The sequence below is a fragment of the Ictidomys tridecemlineatus genome, chromosome 1 (assembly GCF_052094955.1).
Source record: "Ictidomys tridecemlineatus isolate mIctTri1 chromosome 1, mIctTri1.hap1, whole genome shotgun sequence".
NCBI lineage: Eukaryota > Metazoa > Chordata > Mammalia > Rodentia > Sciuridae > Ictidomys > Ictidomys tridecemlineatus.
Genome location: NC_135477.1, coordinates 97,651,333 through 97,666,601, shown reverse-complemented (window position 1 = coordinate 97,666,601; position 15,269 = coordinate 97,651,333). Strand labels below are relative to the sequence as shown.

Genomic DNA, 15,269 nt, shown 5'->3' with positions numbered 1-15,269 from the left:
GATAAAGCTGCACCTAGTAAATTTCTGAAATTCAGATATGTGACACTACTTTAATGATTATAAGTATTATCACAATTGGTTATTTTAATTATTTTATTTCCCATATACATTGGTTTGGCTTAAAATCAGAATTATTACTTTGGATTTGAAGTTTTAGAAATAAATCTACTTTCGTGTTAAATTTAAAAATAATAAGTGTGTGCATTTTTGTACTTACATATTTTAAGGTGCCAAAGAAGAGCTGCAAACTGTGAAGTAACTTCTATGAAGAGATGAAGTAAAGAATGGAAGGCAAATGACCGTCACAGTAAAGAAGTGTATGTGGTGAGTGCTTACATTTCTTTTAACATGTACCACAAAGTTATCAAAGGTAAAACTCTTTGACCTTAGGTATTTATAGCATAGAACTGTATAATAGTGTTAAAGAGTTAGATAACCATTAAATATTTTATGTTATAAGCAATATCAGGTTGTTTTGCTCACATCAATTTTCAGGGTCTACCTTCTAGGTATCTCTTCCAATTAGTTCATTTAATGGGAAGACATGTATATTTCTATACTGTAGCTGTAAAAAAAAAGATTAAAATGTTTAATGCTATGAAATTTGTATCTTACTGTTTTTAGAATTTTCTGAACTTCCATGTTCAATTATGTTTGTGTTGAAAGTATTCGGGCTGAAGAACAAATACTATACAGTTGAATAATCTTGAAGGGTAGATTAATCTATAGCCTTTCTTCATCTCAGGGTGGGTTGCTGTGGCAACCGCCCCAGCTCACTTTAAAATAATTTTTTAAAGCTCACTTCAAGAGCTACACCCAGCGTGGGCCAGGCTTAAAAGCAGGCAGACCCAGTGCACAGGGCTTTAGTGGACTGCTGCTTTAATGTAGGGAAGTAGTGAAGAGAAGAGGGTGGAGTAAGACAGTGTGTAGCTGAACAGAAATTGAAATATGAGCTTTCCCTAAAGTTAAAATTCCAAGGATCACGCTCCTTCTCTGTAACTTCTTTAGCACTTTAATTAAATATATGGCCAAACATAATTCTTTTGGGGAAAAATAAGTTAATGCATATTTACATTTAAAATAAAACACTTAAAGTGCTTGGCCTAGCATGTGTGAGGCCTTTGGTTCAATCTCCAGCACCAGGTAGAAAAAAAGAAAAAAGAAAAGAAAGCACTTAATGATAATTATTTAATGAAAGAAATATTTTGTAATTAGGCACCCCAACAGACACACACACACACACACACACACACACACACACACACACACACACAAACACACAGGAGCTGATTTAATACATTGATCCCAGACACCATTTTTTCTTAAAAGAAAGTCACCTTTTATTTAAACTGGATAGACCCCTAGCTTCCAATTGGTTTCTATTTAAAGCATAGAACTGGAAGAGATGGGAGAACTCATTTCACACATAAGCAAACTGAAGCCTATAAAGGACACATCCAATAGTAACACACAAATCCTATACTAAATGGAGAATCCAGGACTCTGTAACACCTAGGATGAGCTCCTCCCTAGATGAGAAAACATTCTGATTTAGCCAAATACTATTAGGTGAGAAGGATCAGGGTGATTTTGCTAAAAAATAAATAATGTCCAGAGGTATTAAAAGAATACAAAGCACACTCTGGATTAACCACTTTGTGAATTACTCATGAATAATTTTAAATCTCAGGTGACTGCCTATTGTACATTTCTAGGTAACTGCTTCTGTTCTGCTTCAACTATAAAGGCTTATGGGAAGGAAACTAATGCTAATATTAACTTAGGTCACACATAATTAAGAAGTTAAAACTGCTGAGGGAAAAATCTTATATTTTAAAAGGCCAACTGTGATACATTCCAGATCCAAATTATTTTCAAATTATCCTCAGTGTGGGGTTGTGCATATTTTTGAATGCCTGTACTATCATTGATAATTATGGATTTGTTATAATGTTCATTATTAAATAATTCTTTAAAATGTGAAAAGGTAAAATAAAAGTGTCTTCTTAAAGAAAAATAGATCTAAACCTGAAGTGTACAATGGTAAACAGGAATATTCACTATCACCCATCAAAAATAACATGATTTAAATTCATGTATTGGCTGTGTCTATTTGCTCATGTAAAATAGGCTGTCACAATTCATGACATTAATTTCAAGCATTATGGCAATAAACTCTGATGGTTCTCATATGGTTTCTTTTGTCAGGACATTTGTGAAACTTGAAAAAATAATTTCCTTTTACCACCATATATTCAAGATGTCTGGGTACCCTGAAATTTTTTATTTTTTTTTACAAGTTGTACCTTGAATGAAAACCTGACTTAGATGCTCCTTGCCATATTATTAAAATGAACTCATAGCAGTAGCAGACTCGCCATATGAAAGTCACACAGGCAAGCAAAATATGTTATAGATTGCAATCTGCAGTATATGGTACTATTTCAGATAGTTTGCTTTGTGACAGTTTTCCAGGCTTTCTTGTAATAAAAGCGATGAATTCATCTTAGCTGTACTAATAGTTACAATGGTAATGAACCAGAAGCTTGAAGATTGTTTAGATCTAGTTGTACTTGCTTGTAAAATCAGTCTTCTCCTTTCACGTGAAGACTTGGGAGGGTGCCTAAATGTTGAGCCCACTCTTCTGAGAGAAGCTAATAACAACAAATAGCTCCTACAATGAAGCAGAAGGCTTTTTGAACCACATTGTCCTCATGCATTAAAACAGTCATCTGGAGGCATACTGAGGAACTTAACAGGAAATGCAACTAGTCATTGGACTAAACACACAGTGATGATAGGAATTTTTTTACAGTAAGGGAATATCTTTAATTAGTTAGATATTTCAGTATGCTACTATTATCTACTCTTGTGTAGTCAATGTTTTTATGTCCCCTATGAGTTTTCCCTTCTTCTTTCACAACATTAAAAAATAAAGATTGCTCTAAACATTTTATATAATCTGTAGTTCTGCTGGCATCCAATCTTGTCTTTTCATGATTTATATACCGGTTGATACATTTTATCTTTGCCTTTCTTGGGTGTGGTGTAATTGGCTAGGGCAGAGAGCAGCCAAATCTCTAGTAGCTTTTCCTAAACATTAACTATTATCCTATATTTTTGGTAAGGGAAATGTTTAATATGCTTTAACCTTAACATAAATATTCTTCCTTATCAGTCTCTATTTCTGCTTCCTGCGCTGCTGAAACTCTTCAGGATAAGTGAAGTCATCAGCCATCGTCGGGGTAGCCTAATGCATTTGGGAAGTTGGTTTGGTTTACATGTTAATGACCTGGATAAAGTCCAGTAAGGTGTGGAAGAAAGAGTGGGGGGAAGAGGGGAAAATCTCCGAGGAAGCTGCCGCCTCGGTAAATATTTCCAAACTGATTAGAAAGTTCATGGCCCGCGATAAAGTGGAGATTTTATAAACTGGTAATTCTTTAATTATTTCATGAAATCTTTCGGTTCACTTTTTAGCCCTTCCACTTCTCAGGGCCGAAAACCACGTATTCTGGGCATGCATAAAAGCACGCTGGAATCGAGTGCTGCAGATTCTAGACCGTGGTTTTTACGCGTGAGTAATAGAGGAGGAGCGCGTGGACCCGTGGAAGAATGAAGTAGCTAACGCGTATCTAAATGGGGGGAAAAGTCACAAGAACAACTATTAGGGTCGCGCTCCTATTGGTCAGAGGAAAGATCCCGACTTTAGAAGGACTTCCCTGCTGGCTGGCTCGCAGCGTCCCTGGGGAGTGAGCGCGCAGCAGCGGGAGACTCGGTTCTCTCTGAGCGTCCTATGCAGCCGCTCCGGGAGAGAAGCAGGGAGCCGCCGCTCACCGTGTTGTCTTCATTTCGTGCAATAAAGAATTGTCATTAGGTTTGCGTATGGCATGTGCCATTACCCCACCGTAAAACTAAAATTAGCAAAATGTCAGGAATGGAAAGATTGATTCACCAAGATGCAATTATCATTTAAAAGTGCTTGATTGAGGTACTGATGTTCAGTGATTTATTCTGCATACCATATACATAATTAAAGTAGTGTAGTGGAGTAATTTATCAATCTAGTTGAGACTGGAGGGGTGAGGAGGGAGCTGCTGTATGTTTGTTTTATTAAAATGCTCCGAGGTCTAGTCCCGCCCCCCTTTTGCAAGAGTGAAACTGATGATTTCTCCAGCTCGCGAGGAGAGAGTCAACGGTTTGGGATCGTGGGGGAGAGAGAAATGGGAGAGGAAAAGGCAGCGCGAAGCAAAGGCAAGAACAAAATAAAATAAAGGGGGGAAAAGGAAAGAAAACGGCACTTTCAGCGGACGTGCTGCTAAGAACCCCCAATCCTGTGTGCTCGGTTTACCCTGCCACCCCCGCCTCCCCTCCCAGTATCCTTCCATTTCCCTCGACACCCCCGCCCCCCCCTGCCTTTTTACGCGATGTTTCAAAGGCTGTGAGCTGCTCTCCTTTTCCCATTCGTCTTCTGTCACTTCCTTCCTGGACGCAGTTTTCTGGTCGAGTCCGGTTACTTTTAATCCGACCGGCAGCGGAGAGCCACTTTCTCCTCCTCCTCCTCCTCTTCCTCCGCCTTCCTCCTCCTCCTCCTCCTCCTCTTCCTCCTCCTCTTCCGAGCGGCCTTGGCGCGCGCGAATGCGCGACCCCGCGCGCGCCTCCCCCCGACGCGCGCTCCCTTCGCGCGCGCACACACGCACACATCGTCTCCAGCTCTCTGCTCTCTCTGCTCGCAGTCACAGACACTTGAGCACACGCGTACACCCAGACATCTTCGGGCTGCTATTGGATTGACTTTGAAGGTTCTGTGTGGGTCGCCGTGACTGCATGTTTGAATCAGGTGGAGAAGCACTTCAAGGCTGGACGAAGTAAAGATTATTGTTATTTTCTCTCTCTTTCTCTCTCTCTTAAGAAAGGAAAATATCCCAAGGACTAATCTGATCGGGTCTTCTTTCATGTAAGTACCTCTGACATTTCTTGAAAAAATAGAAATAGCCTGGGTATTGTCTCTGAATTTGGCATCAGTATATTCCATGGCTCGGGGTCTATCCCTGTGCCTTTTTTTGAAGGCTGAAGTTGAGACTGGTTGTGTATTCTTTTCGTTAGATTCCATGATTTCCTTGTGTGCTGCTAAAAGTAACTTTTAAGATAGTCGTATCCGTTCGCCATCAGTTATTGAAATCATTCCTGACTCGTTCCTGTCACACCAATATGTTTAAAGTTTCATGAAGTTTGTTCACGTCATTAGCATGTTTGATATGGTGGAGAGTGTGGAGCCTGAAGGATTTTAATATTTCACAGAATGTTCTGTGACCTTGAAGTACATGCCTTAAGATTTAGCAGTTAGTTCACTGTGGAAAGATGTTCCCACGAGTCCCCCCAAAGACTCTGATTTGCCCTAGGTTATGCTTCTGAGCCACTAATTCTTGGGATTAGTTTAAGCTTCAGCATGGCTGTCTGACTGTCAGAGTCTACCTTTGTGCATCTCCTTCCCTCACTAAAGTGCTGGCTTGGTGGAGGGCTTCTTAATTGGTGTGGACAAAAAGTAATACCCTGGTCAAAGTAGTCTACACATTTCAAAATTTATGTTTAGATTTCAGCATCTACATTGCGTTTAAATGTATTAAATTAAATTCAAATACATAGATATTTAAAAACAAACAAGGTTAAGTCACTTCAGTTGCCTTCTGTCTGGACTTTGGATGAAAGTTACTAAACTCAGTGATAAAGTTGGGCACAAAGGAAGCCTATATAGACATGGCACATTTCTATATTATTACATATTATGCAAGTATTTCGATTAAGTGTTAATATTATTTCCTACCAAGAACATGGCTATTAATTCTTACAGGAAATTTTATATCTGAATCATTTCTGTCTATTGTAGGTCCAGTTCTTTGGAAAAAGCCTTTTTTCTTCACATTTTAGGAATGGATGTCTTTTTTATAAAATACCTTATATGTAAATGCTGAGAGTATAATAAGTAGAATTAGGCTTTCTGCCAGTTCTTTAACCAGTCCTCAGTGGAGAATTGCTTTGACACAAAGTGCATTTTACTATTGTGAATATGATACTAACTCTAATAGTATCTGTCTTATGAAATGCTTACTGACTGTGTGTATTTTCTAACTGCTATAGAAGAAACTCCAGTCACCTCATTATGCCAATCCAAAAAAAAAAAAAAAAAAGTGACCAGACGCTTTTTTTCTCTGGCACCTTGCAATGGAATTGTGGTTGCAGAGTAAAGATGCTTATGTGGTCTATAATAACTCCAATGCCTAGAGACTTGGTAGGACATGGAAATGTGACCACCTGTAAACCCCATTTAACCTTGTATCACATACCAATTTTAGCCTTAAATAGATCAACAATCTCTAATATGAAACTAAAACACCTAATATAATTTCTAAAATAATGTCAGTTTTGATGAGTAAAATAAGATGTCCCTATCTAACATCCCATCTCAAGAGGGGCAAAAATAATCTTTTAAATCAATGACTGTATTTTTTCCGTATTTGTAGGAAAATACATGTATTAGCCTACTAACTCAATTTTAAAACTTTTCATCGAAACACATTTTAAATACAACATTTGTTTAACATTTAGTTTCCAGTCAGGTTAGAGAGACAATAGTTGGTGGTTATCTTTACTGAAGTTTTACTAAAATTCATAAAAATCCATTTTTATTAATTTAATTTACACAGCTTTAGAATATTTGTAATATTTTTCAGACTTCTTTCTAAAGAATTATACTTCATTCATTAATTATGCTGTTTACATCCTGAAAGCTATGCATGAGGAATATATTGAAAGATAATATTAAGGTGGAACTTTTATAAAACACTAATTTTGTTGATTATAGATTTAAAAACAAATGAACATATGATAAGTTAGTTTTCTATATTTCCTGAGTTAGTCATATTTTAAAGTGAAATCACAACATTAACTTTTCAGGATAGAAACACATTAACACTAAATAACTACATAAAACTTAAATCACAAGGACTTTTTGCACCTTGCTTCTATTTTTTGTAAGCAGGTTTAGTTTGCAAATTTGGGGGGTAATGATTTAGCCCAGTAGAGAAAGGGACTCTTTAATGATTCAAGATTGAATCCTGAAAAAGCATTATATTCTGTGTTTTTCAGGTATCTATTAATTTTTTTTCTTGGCCCTCACTTTACTGAATCAATAAGTTGCATAATACAACTCTATCTTTCTAAGAAATTATTTATGTATTTGAATTTCTTTTATAAACAACTGCACTGATTAATTCCTTGACATGTGTTAACCTTATCTTTTAAAACTTTGTTCTATTTATTATAGTGTTTTTTGTGGTTTTATTTCCCAACTCCATGTGCAGTATATTTTGAGTCTATGCAATCTCAGAAAGTGACCGAAATGGGGAAATATCCACGCAGCAGTACTTGTGCTACACAACAACAAAGAAATACTTATCAAACCAGAGAACCATGGTTTTTTGAATATGATTCAAAGCAACATGGAGGAATTTAATATTCAATTTAGGGTCACTATGTGGAATGTAAAGAGATTATTAATAAAGTTCTACTTGTTTTTCAAAAGTATATCTTCTAAGGAAATGCCTCCCAAACTAATATCTAAAGCTTATAAAAATGTACATATTCATTTTACGCACATATGGTAATGGTCTGGGCACAATGAAAGGCTTTTATCACTGATGTTCAGCTGCTAAGCTCTGTGTGGAAGGACAGGTGATTATGATCCCCATCTTCAGCACTGTATCTTAATCTCACGGGCTCATGGGCTTGTGGACTGTCCTGCACTCACTAAAGCTTGACTGTTGCACTGAGATCTGTCACCTTTAGGAAATCAAACCAGATTACAGAGGCAATTCACAAAACCAGGAGCAACAACAAAGTCTGTGTACCTTACAAAAGGTAGATTACACAGTTCACGTGTTATTTTGGTAGGTCAAAGATAAAAGCTGATTGTTGAAGAATGGCAAGATACTCCAATTTCAAATGATTGCTAGATAAGTATACTGCGACCCTGTTGCTTCATCATTATGAAGAGCCATTCAAGCCGTAGAAAACTCAGTTTTCAAATGATAGGCTTTCAATAGTACAGTCAAAGAAAACATCCTTTTTATTCATTGCTTAAATTTTAAGTTCTATGACTTTTCATGAACAGACTTAGAGTTGTCTGTTACATGAAGTGGTTATTGTGAGACTGAAATTCATTAAACATTTTTGGAGGAGGTGTTGAAAAAAAAAACAGAATTTGCCAGTAATAAAACACACTTATGGTATTGAGAAATTGAGGAGAAAATGCATAATTGTCAATATCTATTATATTCTCTGTTACCAAGTATATGCATCATCAAAATTTGTAAATACAGAACTATGAATTCATGCATCTGAAATATATCTAGACAAGTGTTTATTGATCAAGTTACATATATACATATGAATATACATATATATTTCATGAATGTCATATGAAGACCTTTCTTCACAAAAAATATGATGTTTTGAGGGTTTATTGCAGAAAATAAATTTTTGGTTTACATATTAACATTTTGAAAACCCAAACTTCTCACACATCCAACTCTTCAGTAATTTTTTGCTTCTTCTAAAATTGAAGTCCTTTTTTACCCAACTGATGCCTCCTAGTGTTTCACACAATAAAACACTAATGAGTCACCCATAAATGTAAACATTGCATTTTCATTGCCTACATCTTCTGTGATACATAAAATTAATATTTATGTGTTTAATTTTCTGTGCATTATTATAACAAGATAGGAAATTTTAGTGAATGAGATGTTTCATCTGTTTGGATTTGTGGCACACGCAGGTTTTCTTTGACCATAACAATATCTTACTAAGTTTTAATAAGTTTATTGCCTTTGGTTCAAATTTATATATTCCCTGTTTATATTCACTCTTATTCTAGTGAAAAATATAGACAAAATAGAAGAGCTTCCATTTTGTAGGCCCTGCAAACACATAGCTGAGTTGATCCTGCAATGCCCGATGAACAAATTGCAAAGGATCCAACCATTTATTTAAACACTAAACTGTCTTAAAAGAGATACTTTTTTTGTCTACTCTTCATAGTTACACTTGAAAATTTCTAATTTAAAGTTGAAAAAGAAGGTTTAGAAAAATCAAAAAGAAAGATAAATTTCTACAAATATGGAGTACATCACTTCATTAGAAAATAAGAACAGAAAGAAAAACTTGATGAGAGTATACAGTTCTACATAATGGAAGGAAGGCTTATTAGAAGATAATTTTTCATGACTTAAACAATTGCATTAATGAGATAGGAGTAAGTGGACACAAACTTTAGTGTGCGTTTTCTGCCCTGTACCTGTGATATTCTTGCACATCTGTAATTTCAGACAGCTCTCTAATTATACTTAGGAAGATGATTACTTTAGTTTCCAAATATTTTTACTTTAACATGCTTATTAAAGAGATTGGCCATTCCTCTAATGGGTCTTAAATTCAAAGGATGCACTCCAAAACTTGTAACATTCTTGGGCCTCTTCCTGAGTTGTCATACAACACACATGTGCACAAAAGCATTCATGACTTTCTTCCATTAACACTTAACAAATGTTCTAAGCATCCAAGCACAGACGCTAGACTGAAGTTAGACCATTGCTACTATTTATGTATGTGTCATTTAGTTATCCTGATTAAAAATGCATAGTATATTAATACTTGAACATCACTTAAAATTTTCTAATTTAGTCAATAATATAGTGCTATTACAATTCTATGCTTGTTGGACACATTTCAAAGAATGTAAGGGGGTGTGTTCCTTTCGTTCAAGGAAGCAAACATGTAGAAAGGGGTGGGCCTTTCCCACAAGAGCCACATTTCTTCCCTTAGAGAGTTGAAGCAAATATGCAGTACGTAAGAGAATAGCAGCATGAGAAAGAAAATAATTTGTAATGATCTATTATAGTTAGTGAGAAAAGGAAGCCATCAGTTTTTTTATTTTTATTTTTTTAGCAGTGCTTACTGGTAACTTATCTCACACTGAACGTTGAGAAATATTCATGAAAGTTTTGTACTTTTAATGTTTTTTTCATGTTCATGCATAAAATAACTATAAAGTGCTGTTGAATAATTGTGGTTTAGCTCACAATAGATTTAGTAGTAATTGTCATTTTTACAGATAATATTGAGACATAAAGAAATAAAAAATAAACAATGCTGTAAAACTCTATTCCCAGCCTCTCTTTTAAGATATGTAGGTAGCATATCTGTGCAAGAAAAATAATTTTAAAATGTTTTATGACAAAGAATACCATTTTAAACAAAAACATTGTGGAAAAGATGACCCAATAATACCAATTTCCTTGGTATTATTCTCACTGGTATTATTCTCACTGCAAAAAGAAATGCATATTCCTATTAAGTATGGAAATTGATGTACATGTTATATAAGTCTATTGTTTAGTTTCATTTGATAATATGAGTAACATTAATTTGTCATCACTATAATGTATTTGCTATACATTGTCATTCCATTGCCCAAGTTAAATCTCTGTATTTATTTTTGAGACATAACCAGTGTAAACAAAGTTCAAAGTACACATGAAGAGAATCTTTTGAGTGCATTATAAAGAAAATTGGTGACATTATAAGCAATAAAGACAGTAAACCTATTACAGGCAGATTGCTGCAGGAATCATTACTCTTTAATAATGTAGACATTATAGAGACTTTATTAATTCTTAATGCTGCAAATTTGAAATGAATGGAGCAATGTTGTTCATCCTGCAAGTGGTTGTGATTCATGTAGAATGACAGTGCAAGTCTTTGAGCAATGATTTAAATAAAGTACCTTAAACTTCTTTTTAGAGACTGAAGGAACTGATCTGTGAGGCAGTCCCTGGTGAGAACCTGCTTTTTTTCCGAATAGCATCCTGAGCATGGTCTGGTTTTCCTCTTATATCTTGTTGTCATAGATAAGATGCACATAAAGAATTCATATAAATTATTCTCAGATATTGTGAATGTCTAGCATTTTGGATTCTAAAAGTGGTGGATATGGTCCTTTGATAGAATGTAAAGTATTTTTTTTAATAGCCCAAAACTACCCTTGTATTTTTTTCACACATCCGTGATTTTTTTCAGCTAGTTAAATTGATAGCAAGAGAATGTATCCCTTGCCTGAACCCTAATGATAGGCAGCTTCATCTTATATATGCTTATTTGAAAAATTAGAAAATAGATTCACTAATAAAAATAAGTTAGAGCAGATAAGGAAATTTGCCTACTACTTAATAGAGTAAACATGACTTATTTATTTTATCTTATTGTATCTTCTAATTTAATTGGTGACCCTATATAAGGTGTACAACCAAGTCTTACGGAAAGCTGCTATTATTGCTTAATGTCACATCAGGGATTGGGATTTCTTTTAAAGTAATTTTGAAGATGTGATTATTTAGCAGAAATATTCACTGGAGCATTTTATTTTTAGAAATCATGGTCACACAAGGAAGCCTTTATAGGACCGACTACCTAATTGCAGTCAAAGATCTCTTTAATGAATGAACACACACAGAGAAGAACACATATTTTAAGAATATAATGGCCCTATATTTTTAAAATTTTTGCCACACTTTTTATATCGGAACAGAACATATGTGTCTAAGCAGATGTTTTAAGTTATATCTTTCATGTAGGTGAGTCTGTAAATGTACCATTTAACTTAAATGGCTTTGTGGGAAGGTAGTTTGAGGAGTTTAAAAAGGAAAAAAAAAAAAGGCAAAAAACCCTCCAGTTACTATAGTTCCAGCTCTTTCTTTTTTAAAAACAGTAATTACACTCAGGATAAAGAAAGAAAAATAAACTCTTTTAATTCTTTGTAACATCCACAGTTTCTGAGGTAGAACACTTGGTGTATTTTTATTCCTGAATATGCAGGGCAGGTACTGGAAGCAGAGCTACAAAAGGAAAACTTTCTGGCTGCAGACCAGATACCGGTGCACAGTGCCACATCATAAACTTCCCCTCTTCTGTCTCCTAGTGATTTCAGCCCTAAGTAATGTCCTTTCTTCCCCTTGCGTAGGCTAAGGAGAAGAGGGCCTTTTTCCTGGGCACTAGAATTGGGAAAGGAAAAGAGGAATTTTTCCCTTTTTGAACTTGAAAATTCTGCCTCTTAAATCACTAAGATATTAATCGCAAAGTGGATTCAGTATGTTTTATTTTATGTATCCCCTATAGCAATTTAGAATGCAAAAAACAATAGGTATGAGATAGAAAATGAGACTTCCTCCCAACCCCCACCTCTAGAACACCGCAGGCCCAATTAAATATCTGTAATTTTTGGTTTTGCAATAATAATAGTAATAATAATAATAATAATAGTTTCTTTTCAACAAAGCCCCTGTGCATTATATTTCTGATATATTAGGTCATTTTGTGATGCAGATTAACATTGTACACTTATTTATTTATTTAACTTTTCTTGGGTAATAGGAATGTTTCACTACACTACAGTGCTGCAGTAATCTTGATTGATAAACATTCACACTTAAATGGCCATTAGGTAAAAATACAGAGTACAAAGAGAAAATGCAGACTATAGTGTTCAGATATGATCTATGCTTTTCATTTGGAAGATTCAGTGTAAGTAATACAAAAACCTAATATCAGGCAAAATTAACTTCTAAATATCTGCATTAATGTTTCTTGCTTTTGGAACAGTAGCCTGAAAACTTGCACTTCTTGAAATACAGAGGGGGAAAAATGTGTAAAAGTAGCTTTTAATTGCCAGATATATTTTCAACTTTTACCAATGTGATTTTTTAAAAATCTTATAAAAAATAATTTGTAGGTACCATGGTTCCTTTCCATCAGTAGCAGAAGTCTGATTTGTATGAGTTGCAGTCTCAGATTATTGCAAGCACACCTTTTTAAAACTAGCCTTCTCCCTTGAAAATGTATTAAATGGGAGCCTTCAGTAGAAAGGGTTACTATGAAATAAATATTTGTTCCAATTTTATTTTTAAGCTAAATTATTGATTTAACAGTGTATGACTAAGATATAAATGTTCTAATGTACTAAACCAATTATTAATTGCCTCTGTAAAATTTGCTAGATCAAACAAACAGTTAAGTATAATTGAAATTTATTTTTATTGAAAATAGGTAAGGAAGATAATTTCAATACTGTTTAAAAATCAAGCAACTATTTTTCTTTAGATGCAAATGTTTACCAATAAAATCTTAAATTAATACCACGTAGATCTTTAAAAATGTAAAAGACAGATTATAAGAAAGTAATCACAAGGTCATACTCTTACTGTAGGTGTTAGGGGCAAATGCCTATAGCTAGCACCTTCTCAAGGACCATTAGCAAGTGAGAAAAAAAGTGAATTTTTTGCATATATTAATATACATAAGAAGTCAATAATTTTTGACAGTTATTGCCTTGAAAATTAGACGTTGTATTTTAAAATTCAGATGAAACATTTAAAAATATATTTTAATTTACAATATGGTACGAAATTTATTTATTTTTTTGTATGCTTTGGAATAGTTTTAATCACTAGCCTTTGATAAACATTGTCAGACCTGTTATGAGGTATCAACTGTTGAAAATGTATCCTGGATAGAAATTTTTAAATAAAAACTAAACCACCTTGACGATTATTATTAAACCATACCTGATTAAAACATGACTTTTTCAGGGGTTTACCTACTAAGTAATTCTCCAGGTGAGAATTTTAGAAATTTTAAACTATGTTAACAAATTACAATTATTTCTATAAGGTGCTTAATGTCCATCCATATTTGGGCAAACTTATTAAAGCTATTTATTTCTTAGTAAGGGTTTATGTGGTCTAAAAAATTACTCCAAAAAGGTAAAAATTTCTTTTGTAACCATTAATATTAATATGCTACAAAGGGATAAATGCAGTCCTAATTCCATCTGGATCATCTTTTTTAACTAAATGAAGGTTAACAAACCTGACTACTTGAAAAAGAACATATCTGTTCATTCACTTCTAGTATTTATTGAAAGCCTCCTGAGAGTTTGTATAGGTTAGAGATTAAGGGAATAATTTCTACTATGTTTTTCTTTTCTTTCATGTTTGAATTTTTCTCCCCTTACATAAACCAAAAAAAAAAAAAAAGCCACAATGATATTAGTAGATTTCCAAAGGGGTCCATGAGTTACTTAGTACCCATTGCTTGTTTCCCGATGGCCCTTTGGTCAAAATGAATCGGCATTGCCCCTCCGGTGGACTGTTGGATCTTACTTGAGTTAGAGTGAGTATTGTGATTTTTTCCCCCCTTCTATTATTTTATAGCTCAAAAAAATCAAAGAATTCTTGACTTCACTTTATTTTTTTTTCAATTTTTATTGTTTTTGGATTCTCTGCTGTCTGAACTCTTTTCTTGTTTCAGAGTGCATGTATTTGGTTTTGCAAAAACAGCTGCAATTTTAACTTGTTTTGACTACACATGTGAGATCACAGAATTGTTTCAGGTGTTATCTTCTTATCTCCTCATTCTTGAGAGATTGATGTGATTCATCACAGCCAATGCCGTGTCATGAAAGAACGCTGAGCACCGATCTTGAAAAAGCAAGGTCTATGGGATGGATAGTTGCTTTGCAAGGAACTGTGGACATCTTTAGAATCAGTAGATATTATAGCCTCAGCAAAACTATAGCTCATCATGAGCGCTCAGGAGATAGTACAGTTATTGGACAAGTGGAACCAAATTGTGGCTTTCGCGATGCTTTATGAAGCATTGGGTCAAAGCTCCAAGGTGTGTGTGTGTGTGTGTGTGTGTGTGTGTGTGTGTGTACACACACGGCAGGAGAGAACACATAGACATGAAAGACACAAAGCATGAGAAGATGAGGAGGAATGCAAGAGAAAGAGAATCATTTAAACAAACAGTACTTGAAGACCCTATTGCCACACTTAACTTCAGCTTTTTGATTATACACATGTGCTATTAGACAAATGTACCCCTAAACAATAGAGGGTAGTGATTAAGAGCAACTGCCAAAACGCGGTTCAAAAGCCAGCTTACTATCTAATGTTTGGTGGTTTTAGGCATGTTACTTAGTCGCCGCAAAGCCTCAGTTCCAGCATCTGTAAAATGGGGATAAGATAGCATCCATTTAGGGAATTTTTAAAGATAAAATACATTCAGAAGCATAATGAAAACATAGTAAGTTTTCAGTAATTATTATAATGCCATACTATATTTAATTATTTTTCTTTCTGCTAATGATGCTCACTTAG

The 15,269-nt window shown here is 34.6% G+C and overlaps 1 protein-coding gene and 1 long non-coding RNA gene across 20 annotated transcripts in view; one reads left to right on the top strand and one right to left on the bottom strand.

Moving 5' to 3' along the window:
• Positions 1-236: 236 nt before the first annotated feature.
• Mef2c (myocyte enhancer factor 2C) overlaps positions 237-15,269 on the top strand; it is a 148,370-nt gene continuing 133,337 nt past the window's right edge. For 11 of the 19 annotated variants that reach the window (XM_078044854.1, XM_078044853.1, XM_078044852.1 and 8 more), the window contains exon 1: positions 4,813-4,954. The gene's annotated coding sequence lies outside the window, so the exon portion shown is untranslated. Of the gene's footprint in view, positions 325-4,165; positions 4,252-4,726; positions 4,955-15,269 lie in introns of those variants that run through there. The other 8 variants (XM_078044845.1, XM_078044846.1, XM_021726030.3 and 5 more) reach the window with 8 other exon arrangements.
• Positions 1,316-4,553, bottom strand: LOC144376616 (uncharacterized). The gene is made up of 2 exons (XR_013437178.1): positions 4,422-4,553; positions 1,316-3,632 (listed from the first exon to the last, which is right to left on the bottom strand). It is a non-coding gene; the product is annotated as an uncharacterized LOC144376616 (long non-coding RNA).